This window comes from Aricia agestis, chromosome 1 (assembly GCF_905147365.1).
Source record: "Aricia agestis chromosome 1, ilAriAges1.1, whole genome shotgun sequence".
Taxonomy (NCBI): Eukaryota; Metazoa; Arthropoda; class Insecta; order Lepidoptera; family Lycaenidae; genus Aricia; species Aricia agestis.
In genome coordinates, this window is record NC_056406.1 from 14,327,672 (window position 1) to 14,348,623 (window position 20,952).

The window sequence follows — 20,952 nt, forward strand, 5'->3', positions numbered from 1 at the left end:
CGGGAGCTACGCCCTAGCAATCCCGCCTTAGCAATCTAACCTAACCCAATCAAGTCGTATTGGGCGAACATTGCTATTAATTATTTCAGAATCATTAATAAATTTATTAACCCATACAATTACAATACAGTAGTAAATTTTGATAATTTTTATCAAGAAACCTTGAATTATATAGTTTTGGAATGATAAAATCTTTCACCATATCTCATCATAAAGTTGCACGATTTGTCAATTTGTAGACTTGTTTTGATAAAAGAAATTGATTTTATTGTGGTGCACCTTTCGATATCGTTTTTAGAAATTCCGTTGTAAGATTGTCCAATTTAGAGTGCAAGTTAGTATTTTTGATAAACAATTTAAATTTTAGTTTTACAATTAATATATTCGATGTAAGAACCATATTTTTGGTGTGAATTCGGTTATAAAGGTCATAAAGTTTGTATGATGTTTAAGTTTTTTTTGGAGGACATGTTCAGTTAATCAATTGTTTTTTGATCAGCATTAGTTTTTCTGGTATTCATTCAGTTAATTAGCGGAGTTAAGGTAGTGTGCTGAAAAATTATTCCGATGTACATTTAATATCCCATTTAAAAATACTTTAGTCATTACTCATTTTCTTATGTATTTAAATGTAGAATAGCTAAAAAATACGAATTATTTTTGTAAGTATGTTATTTTTAATAATAACACGTGTTTGTGATAATAATAAATTACAACGTTATAACTTATAGCTAATTTGCTTTATTATGTTCTTTTTTCTTTTGAAGCTACATGTGATGTTATTTATAAGTACCTACCTATACAGTGTACAATACTGTTTTTGCACATGACATGACGTATTGAAACTTGTCTGTAGAGCAGTTCATATTTTTATACCATTATACTGAGCAATTTTATACTCATTAACCATAACAGCAATCACAACCTAATTATAATCTCGCAAAATGTTAATTTAACCTCAGCTATGTTTACGAGTAATGTACTAAGTCTATTATTATATCGGGCGGGGAGATGGTAGAGATAAAACATAAATTAGTTAAATAATGTTTTAAATTCATTCGAACTTGAATATAGCAAAAAATTACCTACGTATACGAATACTGCCTTAAATCTGACAAGTGATAACAATCAGGGGGTTCATATTTTATATTGTAAGTACACTGGATGTGAAGGTCGTATCACTTTTCTCCTAACATAATATTTTCTCACTGTGCAAACCTTTCTTGGACTTCCACAAATATTTTAAGACTAAAATTTGGCAAATCGGTTCAGCCTTTCTCGAGTTCTAGCAAGACTAACGATATTTAAAATTATTTTATTTATTTATTCACTTAAGTAATTAGATGAATAGAAGATTTCTGTCGACGCGACGTCTTTCCTCTTTGCGCCCTTTTCATTAAATATCATTTACACCTGTTATACGTAATACATAAAATAAAATGCAAATTAATCGTTCTACTGTCTTCCCGGGTCAGTAGATAGGTACTTTTTCAAATAACAAAAATTCCAACAAAGTCCAATTTTTGCGTAGAATTTCGGTTCACTATCAGAAATGAGCTTTGAAATATACTAGTATTTTTATTTTTTATTCTTATCAAATACTTCACAAGCAAGTCAATATTACACAAGCCTTATTATTATAGGTACAGTCATGGTAGATACAGTATGTCATAATATTAAGATTGTTTAAAAATAATTTTATACTTTATAATTACATCTTCGTACTTTGTAAGCTACAAATTGTAATTCATAGGTATTTTTGTATCTAAACGCAAAATATTCGATTTTATATGTTCTGAATATGTATAAACACATTAAAATTTAAAAGCAATCAAAATCTGGAAAGTTATGCGATACGAGAAACTTAAGGATAACGTTGCATTTAAGTAAATAAAAATATCTTTTATATTATTATGTTATGTTAAAATCTCAGTCAAGGTCAAGTCAATAATATTATTTATACTATTGTGATCTTAGATAAGAAAGTGTTATTTTCATAATATTATTTATATTATAACTAGATTATGTCCCTTCACCGCGTGCGGTCTACTCTATAACTGTGCCTAATATTTCCATCAAAATTGCTTCAGTAGTTCGTGAGATAAATCCTTTCTAATATTTTCTCCCGTATTTTCCACATTTTCTCTGTATCTTCGGTCTTATTAGTCTTAGGCCGTGTTCAGACCAAACCGACTATGGGCCGCCGAATGTGAGCAGGCTCAATGTGAGACCCAGTGTGAACGTGAAAATATATGGTATCGAATGTCCACGCCTACGCCTAGCGTAATAGCGTATTGTCGGTTAGGTGTGAACGAAAAAGTGCATATGTATCGAAATATGTACAATAAACTGCGTAACGTTCGCTCACATTCGGCAGCTCACAGTCGGTTTGGTGTGAGCACGGCCTAAGCGTGATAAAATATAGGCTACAGCCTGACTCGATAAATGAGCTATCTAACACTGAAATATTTTTATAAACCGGACCAGTACTTTCTGAGATTAGCGCGTTCAAGCAAACAAACACTTTAGGTTTATAATATTAGTATAGATTTTTTAAAATAGCTTGACAAACTCGAGTCTCGATCTAAAATACTATGAAAATTACCAATAATAGAGTCTTAATAGGCTTATAATCATGTGACGATGCATGGTGTAAAATGAAAGTGATGATGATGATAAATGTAATTTGCATAGTAGCATATTATGCTTTCCATTCTTAAAACAACGCCGAAACTCCCAAACTTGTATCTATAAAGAATCAGGAGTTCTCTCAACACCTTCCGAACCATGGCTTGGTACTACTAATATATATTCTGTGCCATGGTATACCTCGGTGCAAAATCTTACTTATTGGTGGCATTTGCTTAGAATACTTCTCACGAAACCGAAGTCGTCACCACATATTTCCGTATACATTTTGAGGAGTTCCCTCGATTACTTAATGATCCCACAAAATTTTGAAAATCGGTTCACAAACAGCGGAGTAATCGTTGAACATAAAAAAAACTAACAGAACACCTCCTCCATTTTGAAAGTCGGTTAAAATTGTAGCCTAAGGTTTTATTCTGATGTATAAAGTTATATTATTGTAAAATTTTATTAAAATCCATTTAGTGGTTTTTGCGTGAAAGAGTAACAAACATCCATAGTCCATACATACATCCATACATCCAAACAAACTTTCGCCTTTATAATATTAATGAGTAAGATAGTAAGATAAGATATATTATTGGGGTTCCCAAAGTTTGCGTCGCGGTGCCCTGGTGCGCCGTGGAAAGGCAAGAGGAGCCGGGCGCCGAGAGTCGATCCTCCATAATTGGGATGGAGGATCCACTCACGGCACCCCTCGTACAGAGATCTAAAAAAATTATAATAATTTATTATTTATGTAAAGCAGGTAGATGATTAAATACTTGTTTTTTATTATATTTACCTCATTTACCTGCTTAACTTAACTATATTCAATAAAAATGTTTACTTAATTAATAATTATATCTTTCTAATAGCTAGGTAAAGTAGGGTGCCGTGATAAAATATTGTGACGTGTAACTGCGCCGCAGGCTGAAAAAGATTGGGAACCCCTGCCCTAGCCTTCTTTTAGGGTGGGTTGCACCCTAAAAGAAGGCTAGGGCTAGCTAGCATGAAACTAATACAATTTGTTTTAGCTCCGTGGTTGCACCAGAGGCGTGGTTAAAGTTAAAGTTATGGTTATAGTTAAGGCTAACTTTAACTTTAACCTTAACTTTGACCGCAGAAATTGACAAGGCTATAAATGAACGTGAGCGGGATGGTGCTGGTAAAGGAGAACTGTCTAAAATGGCGTTTTTGTATGATGACAGCGTTAGCTCTTTTTAGGGTTCCGTACCCAAAGGGTAAAAACGGGACCCTATTACTGAGACTTCGATGTCTGTCCGTCTGTATGTCTGTCTCCAGGCTGTAACTCAATAACCGCTATAGCTAGATTTCTGAAATTTTCACAGATTGTATAATTCTGATCCCCTATAACAAAAAATACTAAAAACAAAATAAAATTAATATTTAAGGCGCTGTGCTTGTCGCAACTACGTAAAATGGGTTTTTTAAATAATGTTTTTTGTAAAGGAAATGTCATTAACTCATTATTTAAGTATAAAAAAGTACCGTTTTAAAATTGAGAAAATTTCCTATACGCAAAGTTCAGTACACAATTTGATAAATTCTGCTCGATAGAAAAAAATCTCAAAGATGACTGTTATAACGCTGTTTTTCATAATGAAATCATTTTATGGCTAAATTAGGTACACACATAGAGTATACATTATAGCAAGCTATAGAGTGCTTCTAACAAGGTATGAACTGTAAGCACGAGTGTGAACATATGTTCCTATATGCGTATTACGATGGCGCATGGAACATCACTAGACTTGCGTTATACGTTTGACAAGTATCTATAGAACTTCTGCTTACGATCGGCACAACGGGGAACGAGCGATGCGCGCGCTCTATAGATTGCTAATGTATACTCTAAGGGTACACACTTTCTAGAAAAAAACAAAAAATGTAGTACATTTGTCGTAACCTAACCTAAACAATTTGATATAAGTATTTGATTTGTGTAATACTAAAAATAAAAAGTTTTTTCTCCTATTACCTATTATGAAGGCACGCGGCGATCGCGTAACCGCCACTGTACAAGGCGCGCTGATATGAATGTTATTTTAATGTCCTTAACGTCGATATTCGTACTGACAGACATCGACCTGCTAATTTTAGGGACTACTGGGCCTTAAGGGGGGCTCCCAAGTCGCATACAAAAAACGTTATTTTTTTGGCCTTTTTTGCTCGTAATCAATGGCAACATCTAGGCACTTGAAATTTACATAAAGGCCTTGGTTTTACGATTACTTCGCCGTTTGTCAACCGATTTTCAAAATTTTTCTTTTAGTATATAGGGTATCATCCCAATTTGGTATTATATTCACTATAGTGGTGATCTAATTAAGGATCCATAAGTAATCGAGGGAACTCCTCAAAATTTATAGGGAAACATGTGGTGACTTCGGTTTCGTGAGAAGTATAGAAGCATAATATGCTACCAACAAGTAAGATTTTGCATCGAGGTATACCTGGTATACCGTGGTTCGGAAGGTGCTGAGAGAACTCCTGATTCTTTATAGATACAAGTTTGGGAGTTTCGGCGTTGTTTTAAGAATGGAAAGCATATGTTACTATGCAAATTACATTCATCATCATCATCGCTACCATTAATATAATTCATCATCACTACCATATTATACCATGCATCGTCCCATGGTTATAAAAAGTCTGTCGTCTGCGATCTCCCTAAATAACACTAATCGGGACATAGAATAAAAACCTAATAACCATGTCATCATTATTTTATAATATTATTTAAATTTGTTTTAGTAAAGTCATTGTAATTTAATTATTTAACACAGTTTACGTTACATTTTCTGTATTACTACTTTAATTTTATATACGTTTAGCGTGTTCTGGTTTGTATTAGACGGCGGTGTTTGTCCATGAAGCAGTGAACCTGACCTAGAGCGGAATTGGCACAACGCGCGAGGTGATTACACTCCGCCTAGCGCCTACAACGTCCGTCTCTACCAGTCTCTATTCCCTATGTGCAGTTAACGATTTACTTTGTGTTAAGTTTCAGTTTAACTTGATAACTGCATTGATAGTTAATTAGTATTTTTACCAGGTATCAAAAACTCTTATAACGATGTACGCCGTCACAGTATTAAAATATTTACCCTATGGAATATTGTAATACTGTGACGGCGTACGGCTTTAACTGCCACACTCAGAAACGAATATTTATTACGAAGTTTAGTTTTATAAGCCCCTGTACTAAATACCTGTCAAACTCTTCATTAAATTGAAGCTCAATCATTATTAAATGTCTCTGAGTGCGGTCGTTAATCTGTCTTTTGTTTAGAACAATAATTGTAGGTCTGAATATCTTAGAAACATTGCAGCTATTTAAAAATGCGAAAGAAGTAAATAACTGTGAGTCGTCAACGATTAGAGTTTCTAAATTCAAAGCATAAATTGAATATTTGGCTAAAGTTTTACTAGTACCTACCTAATAAGCTAACTTATTAGGTAGGTACTAGTAAAACTTTACTGCAAAAATTATTGGAATTTTTTTAAATACTTATGTAGAGGAGGTACGCCACAGCGTAGAACTTAGCTTTTTAATAGGGTATGTATATTATTTTGCTGACTTGGATGTGTCATAAGTCATAACTCATATAATATGTGACCTACAATAATTCTTTTAAGTCTTTGAGAAAATATGCATTGGAACTTTAGGAAGTGACCAGGAAGTGACCATAGTATCAAAGTTGCTTTGAATTATACCATTCAATTTGGGCTTAGGCCAAATGTGGATAGGTGAATGTACTTTACACGTGCTACAAATTACAATACACATTACATACGTATACCTGACGCATAAAATGTAAAATTTTCTGCAGCAGGTACCTTCTGCCGACATATATACCCAATTTTTTTAGTAATGAAGTAACGATTACATTATGTTACTTATTGTACCCATCTCCTTTTGGAAAATGTTCATAGCCCAATGTAGGTAGTAGGTACTCGTGTTCAATAATAATCAATAGTGAGTCGCGGACAGATCCGGTCGAGAAATGGTACACCGGATCTGTCATCGTCCATCGACCGTATCTACGTATCAGGGGCCGTACCACGAAACGGTTTTGAGACTCAAACAATCGGACAAGAATGCCACGTCCTGCTCTAACAACGTCATTTCACGTTTGTTGGAGTAGGACGCAACATTCTCGTACGATTGTTTGAGTCTCAAAACCGTTTCGTGGTACGGGCCCTGCCTGCAGTAATATGCAAGTGCAACGCGTCGTTATAAACAGAAAATAACTTTTCTATTTTCTATAGTAGACTTCAATAGTAACAGATATCCAGGCGATTCTATTTATTATAAAACGACTTTCTTCTTAACTTTAATGGTTAAACCTAAGCCAGGTTTATCTCCTTATTCCGATAGGCTATGTTTACGTCTAAATATTATGTGTTGCCAATTTCCTAAGACTAATAACCATCAGCGATGCACCCACCATAACCAGGCTAATAGTTTCGAGGCCTATTTGATGCGAGTTTATATAATATTACAAGTATAAGATAATATTATGTACATTTAGGAAATGACACGCAAAGGTGCAGAGTGTGCTGTCCGACGAAAATCCGATGTGTTGCAAACGTCATATCATCAAAATATTGACAGAAATGTTGTCAAACGTCGAACAAAGCTTTTTATTTTCTGTCTATGCTGGTGCTGCCTCTGGTATGAAAACAATGCAGTAAGTAATATTATGTCCTATTAATATAATTGTTATTTCTTACTCAAAGATTAGCAACTCTTCATGTGCTCTAAGCGTATGAGTAATCAGTAAATACTGGGTAATAACCAGCGTCAGTCTGTCAGACAATAGTATTCATAAGCTCTGACCTATGTACGTGATTAGAATATTGTGAAATAAAACAGAAAAAATTTCGACCAATGCAACTCGATAAACGGCATAAAAGTCCAACGTGGGCAGATGTTGTTCTGTTTACATGTACAGCAATAGTAGAAATGCCTAACGGGTTTATTTTTATTATACCATTCGTTGGCTAGTAACTAGCAATGCGAGAATTTGCGTTTTATTATCCTCCTCGCTGGCGTATAATATATCTTTCATACGCTGGCTTTAAAGCCTGGGTCTGGGTCTATAATAAATTGTCAGCATAAACTCTGCGCAAACTTTTCCGCAATAAAAATTTTCCTATGTCCTTTTCGGGCACTCAAAGTAGCTTCATAGCAATTACAATAAATACATCCAAATCGGTAAAAAAGTTTCAGCGTGTTGAGATAACAATCAGACAAATTTTCGCATTCCTAATATTATTAGTCACGGACGTGTGTTTTAACATCATCGCGCCAGAAGAAGGGATGAAAGAAACTTTCTAGGAAAATGGCGATAAGACTGGGAAGCAGATTATTCACAATTATTGTGTAGGTATTGTTTTGGAATGCAAGTTTAGGCCAACGCCGTTGGGTAATATCACCGAGCCATGTATATAACTATTTAGTATTTATATTCAGTCATTAGAGCAATACTTCTAGATTTATTGAATGTGTGTTGCCCACACTTCTACTTCAGTTTGGCACTGGTAAGCCTTGACCGACTCGTGCAATATTACCTACATTTGCGGTGTTATAGCTTTTGTATTAGGCAATTGTCATCCATTCGAAATAATCTTGTCACCTCTTCTTATATTTAAATCTAATTCGATTGTTTTAATTTCTATAGTCCAAAATATTCCACTATATTGGCTGTAGTTTGTGTGTCACCTTTGGGACACAAATAGTGTAGAAAAGTTACAGTTAAGACGCAAAGAGAGAAAGAGATGAAGCAGACGAAAGTGCTACTTGTGGAATACCACAAGTAGCACTTTCGTCTGCTTCATCTCTTCATTTCGTCTGCTTTGGTTAGGTATAATATCTTAAATTCTACTGTTACATAATAATGTAACAGTAGAATTTAAGATATTATACCTAACCTAATTATATTTCATGTCTATAATAAAGTTCATTATGTAGCAAGTTAGCATAGTTGGCTTTAAACAATATTGGTTCAGATTAAAAGAAGACTAGCACCAAGGGCCATCTGCATAGTTATCATATTATATTGATGTCGTCTATCACAGTTCAAAGTTCGTTATGAAATATCGTGCTCCATTTTAAAACTCGGTCACCGACGCGAGCGTTTGAAAAAACAATGATAAGCCTACACACAACACAGTTTACAATCACATTACTAAGAGGAAATAATGATTGCAGAAACCGTAATATTTGCACATTTACATATTTTTGTTAATTATAATGGAATTATACAACATATCGTAACGAAAAGCAAGCTGTCCGCATAGCGTCATTAAATACTTAGTATGTTATAAGTCTATAGTGGAAAATAAGGAAATACATACTCTTAAAGTCTTAACTGTACCAAATTAAGTACTATCATTTATATAAATTACTTACAATATGTAGATATAATTTTATCGCAGCTAATGATGTTATTACAGCTGCAGGCTTCGCTGCAGGACAATTTTTTAGCCGGGCAGTGGCTCACCGCACCATCGAGCCGGCCTATTTATGACGAAGCATCTATACGTGGGAGAGCCATGCTTCGGCACGAATGGGCCGGCTCGACCGGAGAAATACCACGTTCTCACAGAAAACCGGCGTGAAACAGCGCTTGCGCTGTGTTTCGCCGAGTGAGTGTGTTTACCGGAGGCCCAATCCCCTATTCCCTACCCTACCCTATTCCCTACCCTTCCCTATACCCTCTTAAAAGGCTGGCAACGCACCTGCAGCTCTTCTGATGCTGCGAGTGTCCATGGGCGACGGAAGTTGCTGTCCATCAGGTGACCCGTTTGCTCGTTTGCCCCCTTATCTCATAAAAAAAAGCATTAAGCTCCTGTTTTAAATAGCATAGGTAAGGTAAACAGGTGTATATGAAATCTAATATGTGCTGGTGATCAATCATTGCGATAGTCCTATAACCCACGTATGATCACACAGATGAAGCGATAACGCGGATCGCAAAGTTCTTCCTCAATTTGGCTTCCATTTGCTTTTGTCACAGCCACTGATTACAATATGATTGCAGGTGTGACAACTAGCAAGAAAGTGATATTACAGATTGTGTGATTTACTTGAAATGTTTCACAGTATTATTGCAAAAATAATATTATAATCATCGATTTACTTATTCGTAGAGGGTATCAGAAGCTTCGTAAATCTTAAGGGTCATTTCAGACCGCAACGCGACGCGGAGATGCATCTCTCTCTATCGTATTAGTTTTACGTCAATTCTATGGGCGGCCATTCAATTTTGATGGATCGATTGTAAAATATGAGTGTCCATGAATTATTGATAAAGGTTTAATTAAAGTAGGTAATTGTATGATTCATTAAGTACCTATTGGCTAATATTTCTTCAGATCGTCATTAGGTACAAGAAAGGTAATTAATAAATGCAATATTTATTATTCTAGTTTGTTTCCTTTTCCGTTGAGTTCTCTGGCTCTCTGTGATTTTCCATGATGAGGCGATGACTAACTGACACGACTTGTACAGTGTACTCAATAATTCGATTTAGGAATAATTCATCACAATGAAAATCCTAATAATCTCGATAAACTCGACCGATTGTTTAATAATTGCCTCCGATTCATATTCAACCTTAGAAAATACGACCATGTTTCTTCGTATCGCTCCAAGCTACACTCTTTACCAGTACGTCAGCGCCGCTCTGTGCAGGCACTGTGTGTGCTATATTCACTGCTGCATCATCCCCATACTCCCGAATATCTCGCCCCTCACTTTCAATACCGTTGCAGCAGGCACGATAAAAACCTCCGATCCACTTCAAATCAGCTTTTAAGTTGCCCTTCCCACAAGTCAAGTTCCGTCCACTCTTCTTTTAATATCCAGGCTATTCTCCTCTGGAACGCTCTTCCTCCGGAAATCAGGATGTCAAAAACCAGACACACTTTTAAGCGCAGGGTACGTGAGTTTTACTTGAAACAGTTGGCAGACTCTTAGTTTTCATAATTTATGACATAAATTAATATTTATAATTTTTTTAGCATCATCATTGATCAACTATATATTATTATTATTATATACCTATTATATAATATACTAGCTGTTGCCCGCGACTTCGTCCGCGTCAGCGTCAGTGATAAAAAAAGAAAATGAAAAAGTGAGAAATTTTCCCCTTCCTTACGCAAATAGTAAAAATGGGATGTTGTTAAGTAGTTGATCTGATCAATTTTCATGAACCTAAAGTTGTAGATAAAAACGCCAATACTGTATAGAAAATCTTAAGGATAACGAATAAGAGAAAAAATATTATTTTTAAACAAAAATTGAAACCGACTTCCAAGGTAAAGACAATAGTAATTTTATTAAATGAACTAAAAAGTATTAATTAATAATTCATATTGTGTACTCATATTTTTGTTCTCAATCTTCATAATTTGAATTCGGTACCAGTCGTATAATTTGCAGTTATATTTTGTCATAGAACTGGCGATTAGGTTAGCTGGTAGTTGGTACCGACTTCAAAATAATGAAGACTGAGAACAGAAATACTGAGTACAGAATATGAATTATATTTTAATACTTTATAGTTCATTTAACCTAGATCTACAAAAAAGCGGTAAATTGCACATAGAAATTGCGCTAAAGTTAACTGCTACAAATTAAAAAAATATGAAGATTGAATACAGAAATAGTTGACGCGTCTATGTGTGTCCCAAAAAATATCCAGGAGTTCCCTCTATATCTCACGAATTTCAGTATCAGATCACCACTTTCATAAGCATTGTACCAAATTCGGGTTATTTTACCTCTTTATAGTACAGTAAACACTAAATCCCACCAAAATATTAAATGTAAAAAGGAGCCAAGCAAAATATTGCATAGTCATGCAATATATCTATCGTAAAAAGTTTTCAGATCACATTCAAGCCAAGCCTTCAACTTATTTTGTAATTTAAATCAACATTATGTGAATTTATCAATAGTTTTCTTTATTTTATAATTATTATAGTGGTAAGAGGAAGGATTTTTAAAATTTCAGAAAATACTTAATTGTTTTTCCACTTTAATAATAAGTAATAAAAAGTACATAAACTTGTGATTTTAGGGGGGCTCCCATACAAATTTACGGTACGGTATGTACGCCAGTCCGACTCGCACTTGGCCAGTTTCATATTTTTTTCTTTCATTGTGGATAACGACCTACCTTGTTGCCAAATTTCAAGGTTCTAAGTCTGCTAGAAGTACCTTAGAATTTTGATGATCTGTCAGTCAGTGAGTGACAAAATGTAGTAACTTTGATCATCCGTAACTATTAAACTATTTATCGAAATGTTATGTAATTTGGAGGTTAGCCTGGCTCCCAGATAGCAACATAAGCGTTTTGTAAATCAGTCTACAAACGGTGGAACAATAATATAATCAAAGGCAAGCTTTTTGATAATAATGTAATGATGATTCATGGCATGATTATAGTGATGTTGATGATTAGTATTATTGACACATTGACATAATAATATGCTTTTAGTTGTTTAAACAACGCCAAAATTTGCCGAACATTTATCTATAAGGATTCAAGAGTTCTTTACAGCACCTTCGGAACCAGGGTGTACTTCGGCGCAAATTCTTATTTTTTGGTAGTTAAAGCTTAAAATCCTTCAGAAAAACGTAAAATCACTATATGTTTTCATATAAATTTTAAGAAGTCCTGTTGATTTCTCATGGATTGCATCATCAGATCATCACTTTTGTGATCATGTTACCAAATTCGGGCTACATCTTATACAACAACAAAAGAATTTTGGAAATCGGTCTACAAACGACGGAGTTGTCCGCGAACCAAAATTAAAAAGTGAAATATATCCTCCTCCTTTTCGGATATCGGTTAAAAAGTAACCTAAGTTATGCCTTACTAAATCAGCTATGTGCCAAAAAAAGTCCCGTCAAAATCGCTCCAGCCATTTCAGAGATTAGCCGGAACAAACAGACAGACAGACAGACATACAGACAAAAATTAAAAAAAATGTTGTTTTGGTGTATGTACCCTATATACATTCATATGCATCTAGTAAAAAACGGTACTTTCAATATTACAACCAGACACTCCAATTTTATTTATATGTTTAGATGTATAGATGTATAGATTATATTGTATGGTTATTGGTTTTATTTATATAATAATAATATAATTTTATGTGTGATAATATGTATATTATAAGTAAGTATAGTATAATATTATAAGTATAATATATATTTATTATTTTTTTCTGTCTTTTATCCTCTTTCAATTCGACTGGCACCTATACAACTTGTCCTTGTATCGCCCAAAGGTTGACTGGTAGATAATGCCATAAGGCATTAAGTCCACCTTTGTATATATGTGCATAAAGTTTTTAAAATAAATAAATAAAATAATTTATCATTAAATCCAAACCTTTACTTTGGAATTTGGATACATACTTTAAAGTACAAATAAGCTTCATAAAGCTCAGTAAATTTTGATATTGCATGTGAGTAGGTACTTTCAAATAAATTAAGCATCGTATGCATAGGTGATAGGACGATTACATCAAATTTAGGTACGACTAAGAAAATTACGTTTATTTTTAAATTACTATCAGAGTTACCTGCATAAGTTTTTAGGGTGTATATGTGTCCCTTATATTATAGAGTTCACTGTGAAAGTAGCAGCGCTGAAAGAGATTTTTTTGTGATTTGTATGGGCAAGCGCCCCTGCGGCTGCGTCAGCAATTTTCCCATACAAAAGTAAAAAAAAATCATCTTAGTTGACAATGTAGAACTTGCCTCTCACTCGAGTTTGCGAAAATGTATCAAGGATTCATAATTTTTCAAGTGGCATATTCAATGCTTAGCCTTGATCGGTTTTGAAACGTTTTCCGGTTTTAAAGAGTATTTCGTACTTTCGAGAATAGAGAATCAGCTGATGTTCTTCTTATTTTTATTTACTATGATCACTTCAACAATCGAAATATTATGTGTGTGTACTCTAATGTAATCTACCAAGCTTAACAGCAGGTAACCTGTTATAAATAAATCATAATAATCTATAGTAGATCTACCACAATTACTAGATTAAGTCCTGCTGCACGTTGCATTTTTCTATTCTATGCTTTTTTATTAGTCGTAGTCTAATATTTTTTTGGTCTCTCAGGCTGCTGGTTATATACAATATTTTTTTTAAACCTTTTTAGGGTTCCGTAGTCAACAAGGAACTCTTATAGTTTCGGTCTGTCCGTTCGTCCGTCCCTCTGTCTGTTCAAGGTTTTGCTCAAATACTATAGGACCTACAAGATGCCGACTAAATGGTAGGTATATAAAATGTTAAAAAAATATTTTTATTATTTTTGGCACCTACACATCAAGCGGGGATGATTTTTTTCACGTCCACCCCACGTGTCATTGGATACGTATTTAAAAATAATTATGAGTATTCTTAGATCATTTTCCGATTTAGGGATCCATGTGTGAAATATTATAAAGCTTTAAGGGAAAAAATCGTTAGAGTCCAGTGTCCTCCACTTCTACCAGCTAAACGGTTGCTACTGGAAATGTGAAAAAAAAATCTTGGGAGTAGGAAATATGCTACATTAAAAAGAAAAACTATCACGGCTAAGAAGACTTCACAAATTTATTTATTTATTTATTTAGGCACATCAACAATATAAACACTTACATTTTAGCCAACATTAAATAAATAAGAGCTAGTGTTTACATCACTTATAGATATGCACAACATTTTAGATAAATTCAATTAAACAATCAAAATTAAGTTAATAAGTAATAAACAATAATTTAGTAAGTCTACATAAAATTAAAAATTCAAAAGGACATGCAATTATTTTAAGAGTGATCTAATTATTATTATAATTACATTAGAAAAATGTAAAAATGATTAAAAAAAATTAATAAAATATAATTGTAGAAAAGAAAAATTGATGTAAAAAATTGAATAAGTTACCAATAACATTAATAAAATAAAAATAATTCCAAAAATAAAATAATAGTCAAAATATTGATTTAAAATTATTGTTAAATAAATTGAAAATAATGTCAAAGTTATCATAAAATGAATTGCATTGATTAAAGTTTATTATCATTGTTTACATTTCTTGTCAATAGTTTTTTCTTAAACGACGTGCGTTTGTCATAAAAAATATCTAAGTCTTATTAGACTTAGATATTTATGCCAATCATTGTAAGTTTGAGGCAGTCTTATTAATGGGCTGTTTTTGCCTAGGTTAGTTTTGTATCTCGGTATATGGAACACACCAGTAGGATTACGACGGGATGATAGTTTGGGGACTGTCAAAGTTATTCTTTCGAGAAATTCTTGGCATGGCGTTTGGCCTTTAATTACTTCTTGAAGAAAAACTAAATCCATCATACGTCGGCGTTGTGCGAGAGTATTCATATTGAATGCAGTCAGCCTGTCATCATATGAGCTTCTTTTGTTAATGTTCGGAGTCACATATGGTGGTGTCTAGTGAACGAGCGTTGAAGAGACTCAATGCGTTGCGAATGAACATTGTACAGGGGGTTCCATATTATGCTTCCGAATTCAAGGATACTACGAACAAAATTCTTAAATAACACAATTTTAGTCTGAGGGCTTTTAAATTCTTTTAGTCTGAGGGCCTTTAAATTCTTAAACAAATTATTGATATATGAGTAATAGGCGATCAACTAAAAGAAATGTATTCGGCAAAGTATAAGTCCAATGTAGCGACATCGTCATGTTTGACAAAGCTTCTAAATAAAGAAAAAAAAAAGGAACTTTTCACTCAAATTCCTTTAGACGGAACTGTAAAACACGTTAAGAATGTACATTCATTGTCCATACAAAAATTAATGAAAACTAGCGGTACTACGGAACATTATATTGCGCGTGGCCCGACACTCACTTGGCCGGTATTTAATAATATAAATATTATAGTCCGGGATCCTAAACAATTTTTTTTATTACTATCAAGCTAATTTTTCGTGAGTAGCTTCATTTTGATACGACGAACAACAATTTACGAATGGTAGCTAACAGACATAATATACCTAAAGGATTTAATATTTTGATTTGATGGTCTTAATATATGGACTGTTTAATTTGTAGGGCAAGGTTACTTTTAAATTATATAACTATCAACATAATATACAAAAAATCAGCTGGTAAGGGTTCCGTTTTAGGGTTCCGTAGTCAACCAAGTTTTGTTGATTGCAAGGAACCTGTACTATTATGCAAGTTTCAACGCTGATATCTTTAACTCCATTCTCAATTATTGTGACCTTGGTTGGGTTCAACAATGCGTCAAAAACAATACTTATTTTAATTCAGGGGTCACACTTGTCTTTTTAATGATTCAAGGAATTCTGGCGACGGCCTATTGTCTACTGTGTTCTAATTTTGTGACCTAAATGCATAATAATTAGGGTCGTATGTTATCTTCAGTCATCAAATGATAGGAATTTTATATAATGATACCAAAGTTATACCTACCAATAAGTTGATGAATTATGTTTTTTTTAACACGCTTTTATAAGCGATCTTTGAGCACGATTTTAACCTATCTCCACTTCTCCAGTAGTCTAATAATTTAAAACTTTGCATACGTATTAAGAGCCAATGACAATGCTATATGTGTGTATTGGTTCCACAATAATTCTCGTAGCACCTGCGCTACGAATACGCCCCTTACGTAAACTTTAACCCCCTTATTTAATAACAATATTATATTTTTACTTACAGTAGTTAAGTATATTATACGCTTCGCAAATATGTATTTTATTCGTATGGTCTATCTTAATTACTTATGACTTAAATGATACATCTCTGTATTTTTAACCGACTTCCAAAAAGGAGGAGGTTAAATGTTCGACTGTGGATATTTTTTCTATTCGTATAGTTCATTGTCTTTGTCTGTCGTAGGGATGTGGGATCATGACTTATGTTTACTTTTTCAATATGCCATAGAAATGTCTTTGAGTTGTTGTTGTTATAGTCATAGTATTCTATAGTTTGTAGGTAAATATATATTTTTATTATTGACTAGCTGTTGCCCGCGACTTCGTCCGCGTCAGCGTCAGTGATAAAAAAAGAAAATGAAAAAGTGAGAAATTTTACCCTTCCTTACCCAAATAGTAAAAATGGGATGTTGTTAAGTAGTTGATCTGATCACTTTTCATGAACCTAAAGTTGTAGATAAAAACGCCAATACTGCATAGAAAATCTTAAGGATAACGAATAAGAGAAAAAATATTAGTTTTAAACAAAAATTGAAACCGACTCCCAAGGTAAAGACAATAGTAATTTTCTTAAATGAACTAAAAAGTATTTATTAATAATTCATATTGTGTACTCAGTATTTCTGTTCTCAATCTTGATAATTTGAATTCGGTACCAGTCATATAATTTGCAGTTATATTTTGTCATAGAACTGGCGATTAGGTTAGCTGGTAGTTGGTACCGACTTCAAAATGATGAAGACTGAGAACAGAAATACTGAGTACAGAATATGAATTATATTTTAATACTTTATAGTTCATTTAATCTAGATCTACAAAAAAGCGGTAAATTGCACATAGAAATTGCGCTAAAGTTAGCTGCTACGAATTAAAAAAATATGAAGATTGAATACAGAAATAGTTGACGCGTCTATGTGTGTCCAAAAAAATATCCAGGAGTTCCCTCTATATCTCACGAATTTCAGTATCAGATCACCACTTTCGTAAGCATTGTACCAAATTCGGGTTATTTTACCTCTATAAAGTACAGTAAACACTAAATCCCACCAAAACATTAAATGTAATTTAAAAAACCCCCGTCAAAACAACTTTAAAAAGTAATGAAATAATATTATTTACTATCTTTAAGTTCAAATAATTCCTAACTTGTGTAAAGTAATATTTTAGTCCATAATTATTGTTGTCACGGTGTGTCGGGGGACCGCCAAGTAAACTACAACCTACAACCGCCAAGTCGCTGATTACCTATCTCGATTCAGATCGCTGTGAATTGATCCTTAAACTTGTTATGCGAAATCAAACATCTACATTAGCGGTCCCCCGACACACCTTGACAACAATTATGGACTAAAATATTACTTTACACAAGTTAGGAATTATTTGAACTTAAAGATAGTAAATAATATTATTTCATTACTTTTTAAAGTTGTTTTGGCGGGGATTTTTTTGAATTTCTTAATTTAATTTTATTTCATACTTTTTAAACTTGTGTTGGTTATAACTTATAGTGCAGAATAATTCCTATCAACAGAATATAGTGGCTCGGCAATGAGCACAAGAATAACAAATATAAAACTTCATATTTCGTGTAGTTCGTACTTACACAAATGGCAAGTGTAAAGTGTTTTTAGTATGTAATGACGTATGTGGACGATGGTACCCAATAAATCCAATCAGTCGCTTATTATTTCTCTAGTGCTCATTGCCAAGCCACTATAACGATTTTAAATAAAGAAAACTATTAATAAGTTCGCTGAATGTTGATTTAAATTACAAAATAAGTTGAAGGCTTGGCTTGAATGTGATCTGAAAACTTTTTACGATAGATATATTGCATGGCTATGCAATATTTTGCTTGGCTCCTTTTTACATTTAATGTTTTGGTGGGATTTCATTTCCTTTTTTAAGGTTTCTTTTCTTTTCAGGTCACGTATAACTTTTCTGTACTTACTTAGCTTAGCACTCTATCACTAGGTATATATTCTAGGTCGTTAAATTAATTGATAATAACAGGTAGGTACTTATACAAGAGTTCTTTACAGCACCTTCGAAACCAGGGTGTACTTCGGCGCAAATTCTTATTTTTTGGTAGTTAAAGCTTAAAATCCTTCAGAAAAACGTAAAATCACTATATGTTTTCATATAAATTTTAAGAAGTCCTGTTGATTTCTCATGGATTGCATCATCAGATCATCACTTTTGTGATCATGTTACCAAATTCGGGCTACATCTTATACAACAACAAAATAATTTTGGAAATCGGTCTACAAACGACGGAGTTGTCCGCGAACCAAAATTTAAAAAATGAAATATATCTTCCTCCTTTTCGGAAGTCGGTTAAAAAGTAACCTAAGTTATGCCTTACTACATCAGCTATGTGCCAAAAAAATGTCCCGTCAAAATCGCTCCAGCCATTTCAGAGATTAGCCGGAAGAAACAGACAGACAGACAGACAGACATACAGACAAAAATTAAAAAAAAATGTTGTTTTGGTGTATGTACCCTGTATACATTCATATGCATCTAGTAAAAAACGGTTCTTTCAATATTACAAACAGACACTCCAATTTTATTTATATGTATAGATGTATAGATGTAGTAATCTGTTCGGAATGCGAAAAAATCCGAAAAAAAAGAGTTCGAGCACCTCCTATGTAAATTTTCTCTAATTTCAGTTGCAGTGTAAGAAACGAGTAAGTAATATTATACTACGCTAGTAATATAAAAAAATAATGAAGTCAACGATTACTAACTAAATTACTCCAAAGAGACAATTTAAGAAGAATAATAATTACTTAATTGTATTTGCATACTTTGCAAAGTAAAGATAATTAAGTGAATACCTTGGTTATACATACATGATACAGGCTGTCCCCATATTATAGTTTAAGTTGTGTACAATGGCTGTATATTTATAACGAATGGATTCATTTAAAACGAAGTAATTTTCTATGTAATTAGATCTACACTAATTTTCAAAGTTTGTTTATATAAACCGATATTTTCTATTAAACCGGCTAAGTACCTATCTATAATAGTAATTACTAATTAGTATCTACTGAGGTAGTGGGTAATGTTTTACTAGTTTTGTGTTGTTAAGAGGATACATGGGCTAGAGAAATGAAAAAAAAGTACGTGTAATATCTATAGCTGTCTCCCTTACCTCAAGCCTATACCGCAGAACGCGATAGAGACAACTGCGGAAAATCAACGATTAGTTGCCCCCTGATTCCTTCACCAAAACGTAAACGATTTAAGTAGTTTTTTTCATTAAAGATTAAAGAAAGGCTTGAGCTGTGTTTTTCTCGTATACATATATATATCGTTTAAAGATATAAGATTATCTCGTTTAAAGATATAAGATTAAATATAAGATTATGAAAAAAAAAAAAGGAAACATAGGGACATTGTATTAGTGGCCGTAAATATTCAGGAAAAAACTTATAACTCTACTAGCATTATCCAGGGAGGAAACAGGGGACAACGTTTGTATGGAAAAAAGGGCGATGTGGACTCCTCTTAAAGTTTTCAATACAAAACATGTTATTCTATTAATTTCGTTAGTTTTTTTCATACTCGGAAACTATTTTTAATAATATTATAGTGTCGCTCCTATTTAAAGTTGACGCACACGTTCAAGGCTTCCAAAATATATTAGTTTATCCGAGTATGTACTGTCACAGAATATATATTATGGTACTGTGTAGATATCTATTAAAATCATCTCTCTTCTCTGCCTGATATTAATAGCTCCCACACCGGTTTCGGTGACGGTGGCCGGTTTCATTGAAACCAGGCCAGCTACGCAGGAGTAATTTTTATAGTGCCCAAGTGTGTGCGCAGTACACAAGAACACTCTCTATTCCTTTACTCTCATAACCCAGTGGGACGGACGACCGACACGACTGGCGAGAGATCAGGCGCAGGACCGACTTTTTACATGCCCATCCGACGCATGGATCATCTTACTTGTCAGACAATCAGGAGATCAGCCTGCATTGTCCTAACCAAACTTGGAAATAACATGTTTCCAACGCGGGAATCGAACCCACGACCTCCGAGTCAAGAGCCGCGCTCTATACCACTAGACCACGGAGGCGTTAATAGGCCTGATATTATGTAGTCGTTGAAATGAATGCGAAGACATTTCTAATATATTCATTTATAGCTTGTTCGAGTGTAATAATTATTAATGTGGTAAAAGCGGGCAGAAAGACCTTTTAAATTTTAATGTCATGTTGTCGAGTTTTGAAAGAGGTTGTATGTTGTTATTTACATTCTGTTGATGTCATCGAACCAGTGAGAGTGAGACAAAAGCCAGACAAAAGCAGCCTTGAAAATAAACCGGAAATTGGTGGGACTGGTATAAAACTTTTCAAAATAAATAATCAAATGATCTAATGAGCGCCTAATGAGTTGATCAAAGTCTTCAAATAAATTTTACACCAACTTGTTCGTAATCGTATCGTTGTTGTATCCTATTGGTAACAAGTCAACAGAAACTTTACCATTAAGTAGATTTCAATTTTATTAAAACTGTTTTAATTGTGATAAATAAG

General features: G+C 33.6%; 1 protein-coding gene and 1 long non-coding RNA gene across 2 annotated transcripts in view; both read right to left on the bottom strand.

The window, feature by feature from the left end:
* The window catches only part of LOC121733964 (alpha-tocopherol transfer protein), a 35,304-nt gene that overhangs the window by 14,033 nt on the left and 319 nt on the right, over positions 1–20,952 (bottom strand). The gene's annotated exons all lie outside the window — the stretch shown is intronic.
* Positions 2,108–6,703, bottom strand: LOC121734096. Its single transcript, XR_006036661.1, has 3 exons — positions 6,692–6,703; positions 6,493–6,495; positions 2,108–2,405 (listed from the first exon to the last, which is right to left on the bottom strand). It is a non-coding gene; the product is annotated as an uncharacterized LOC121734096 (long non-coding RNA).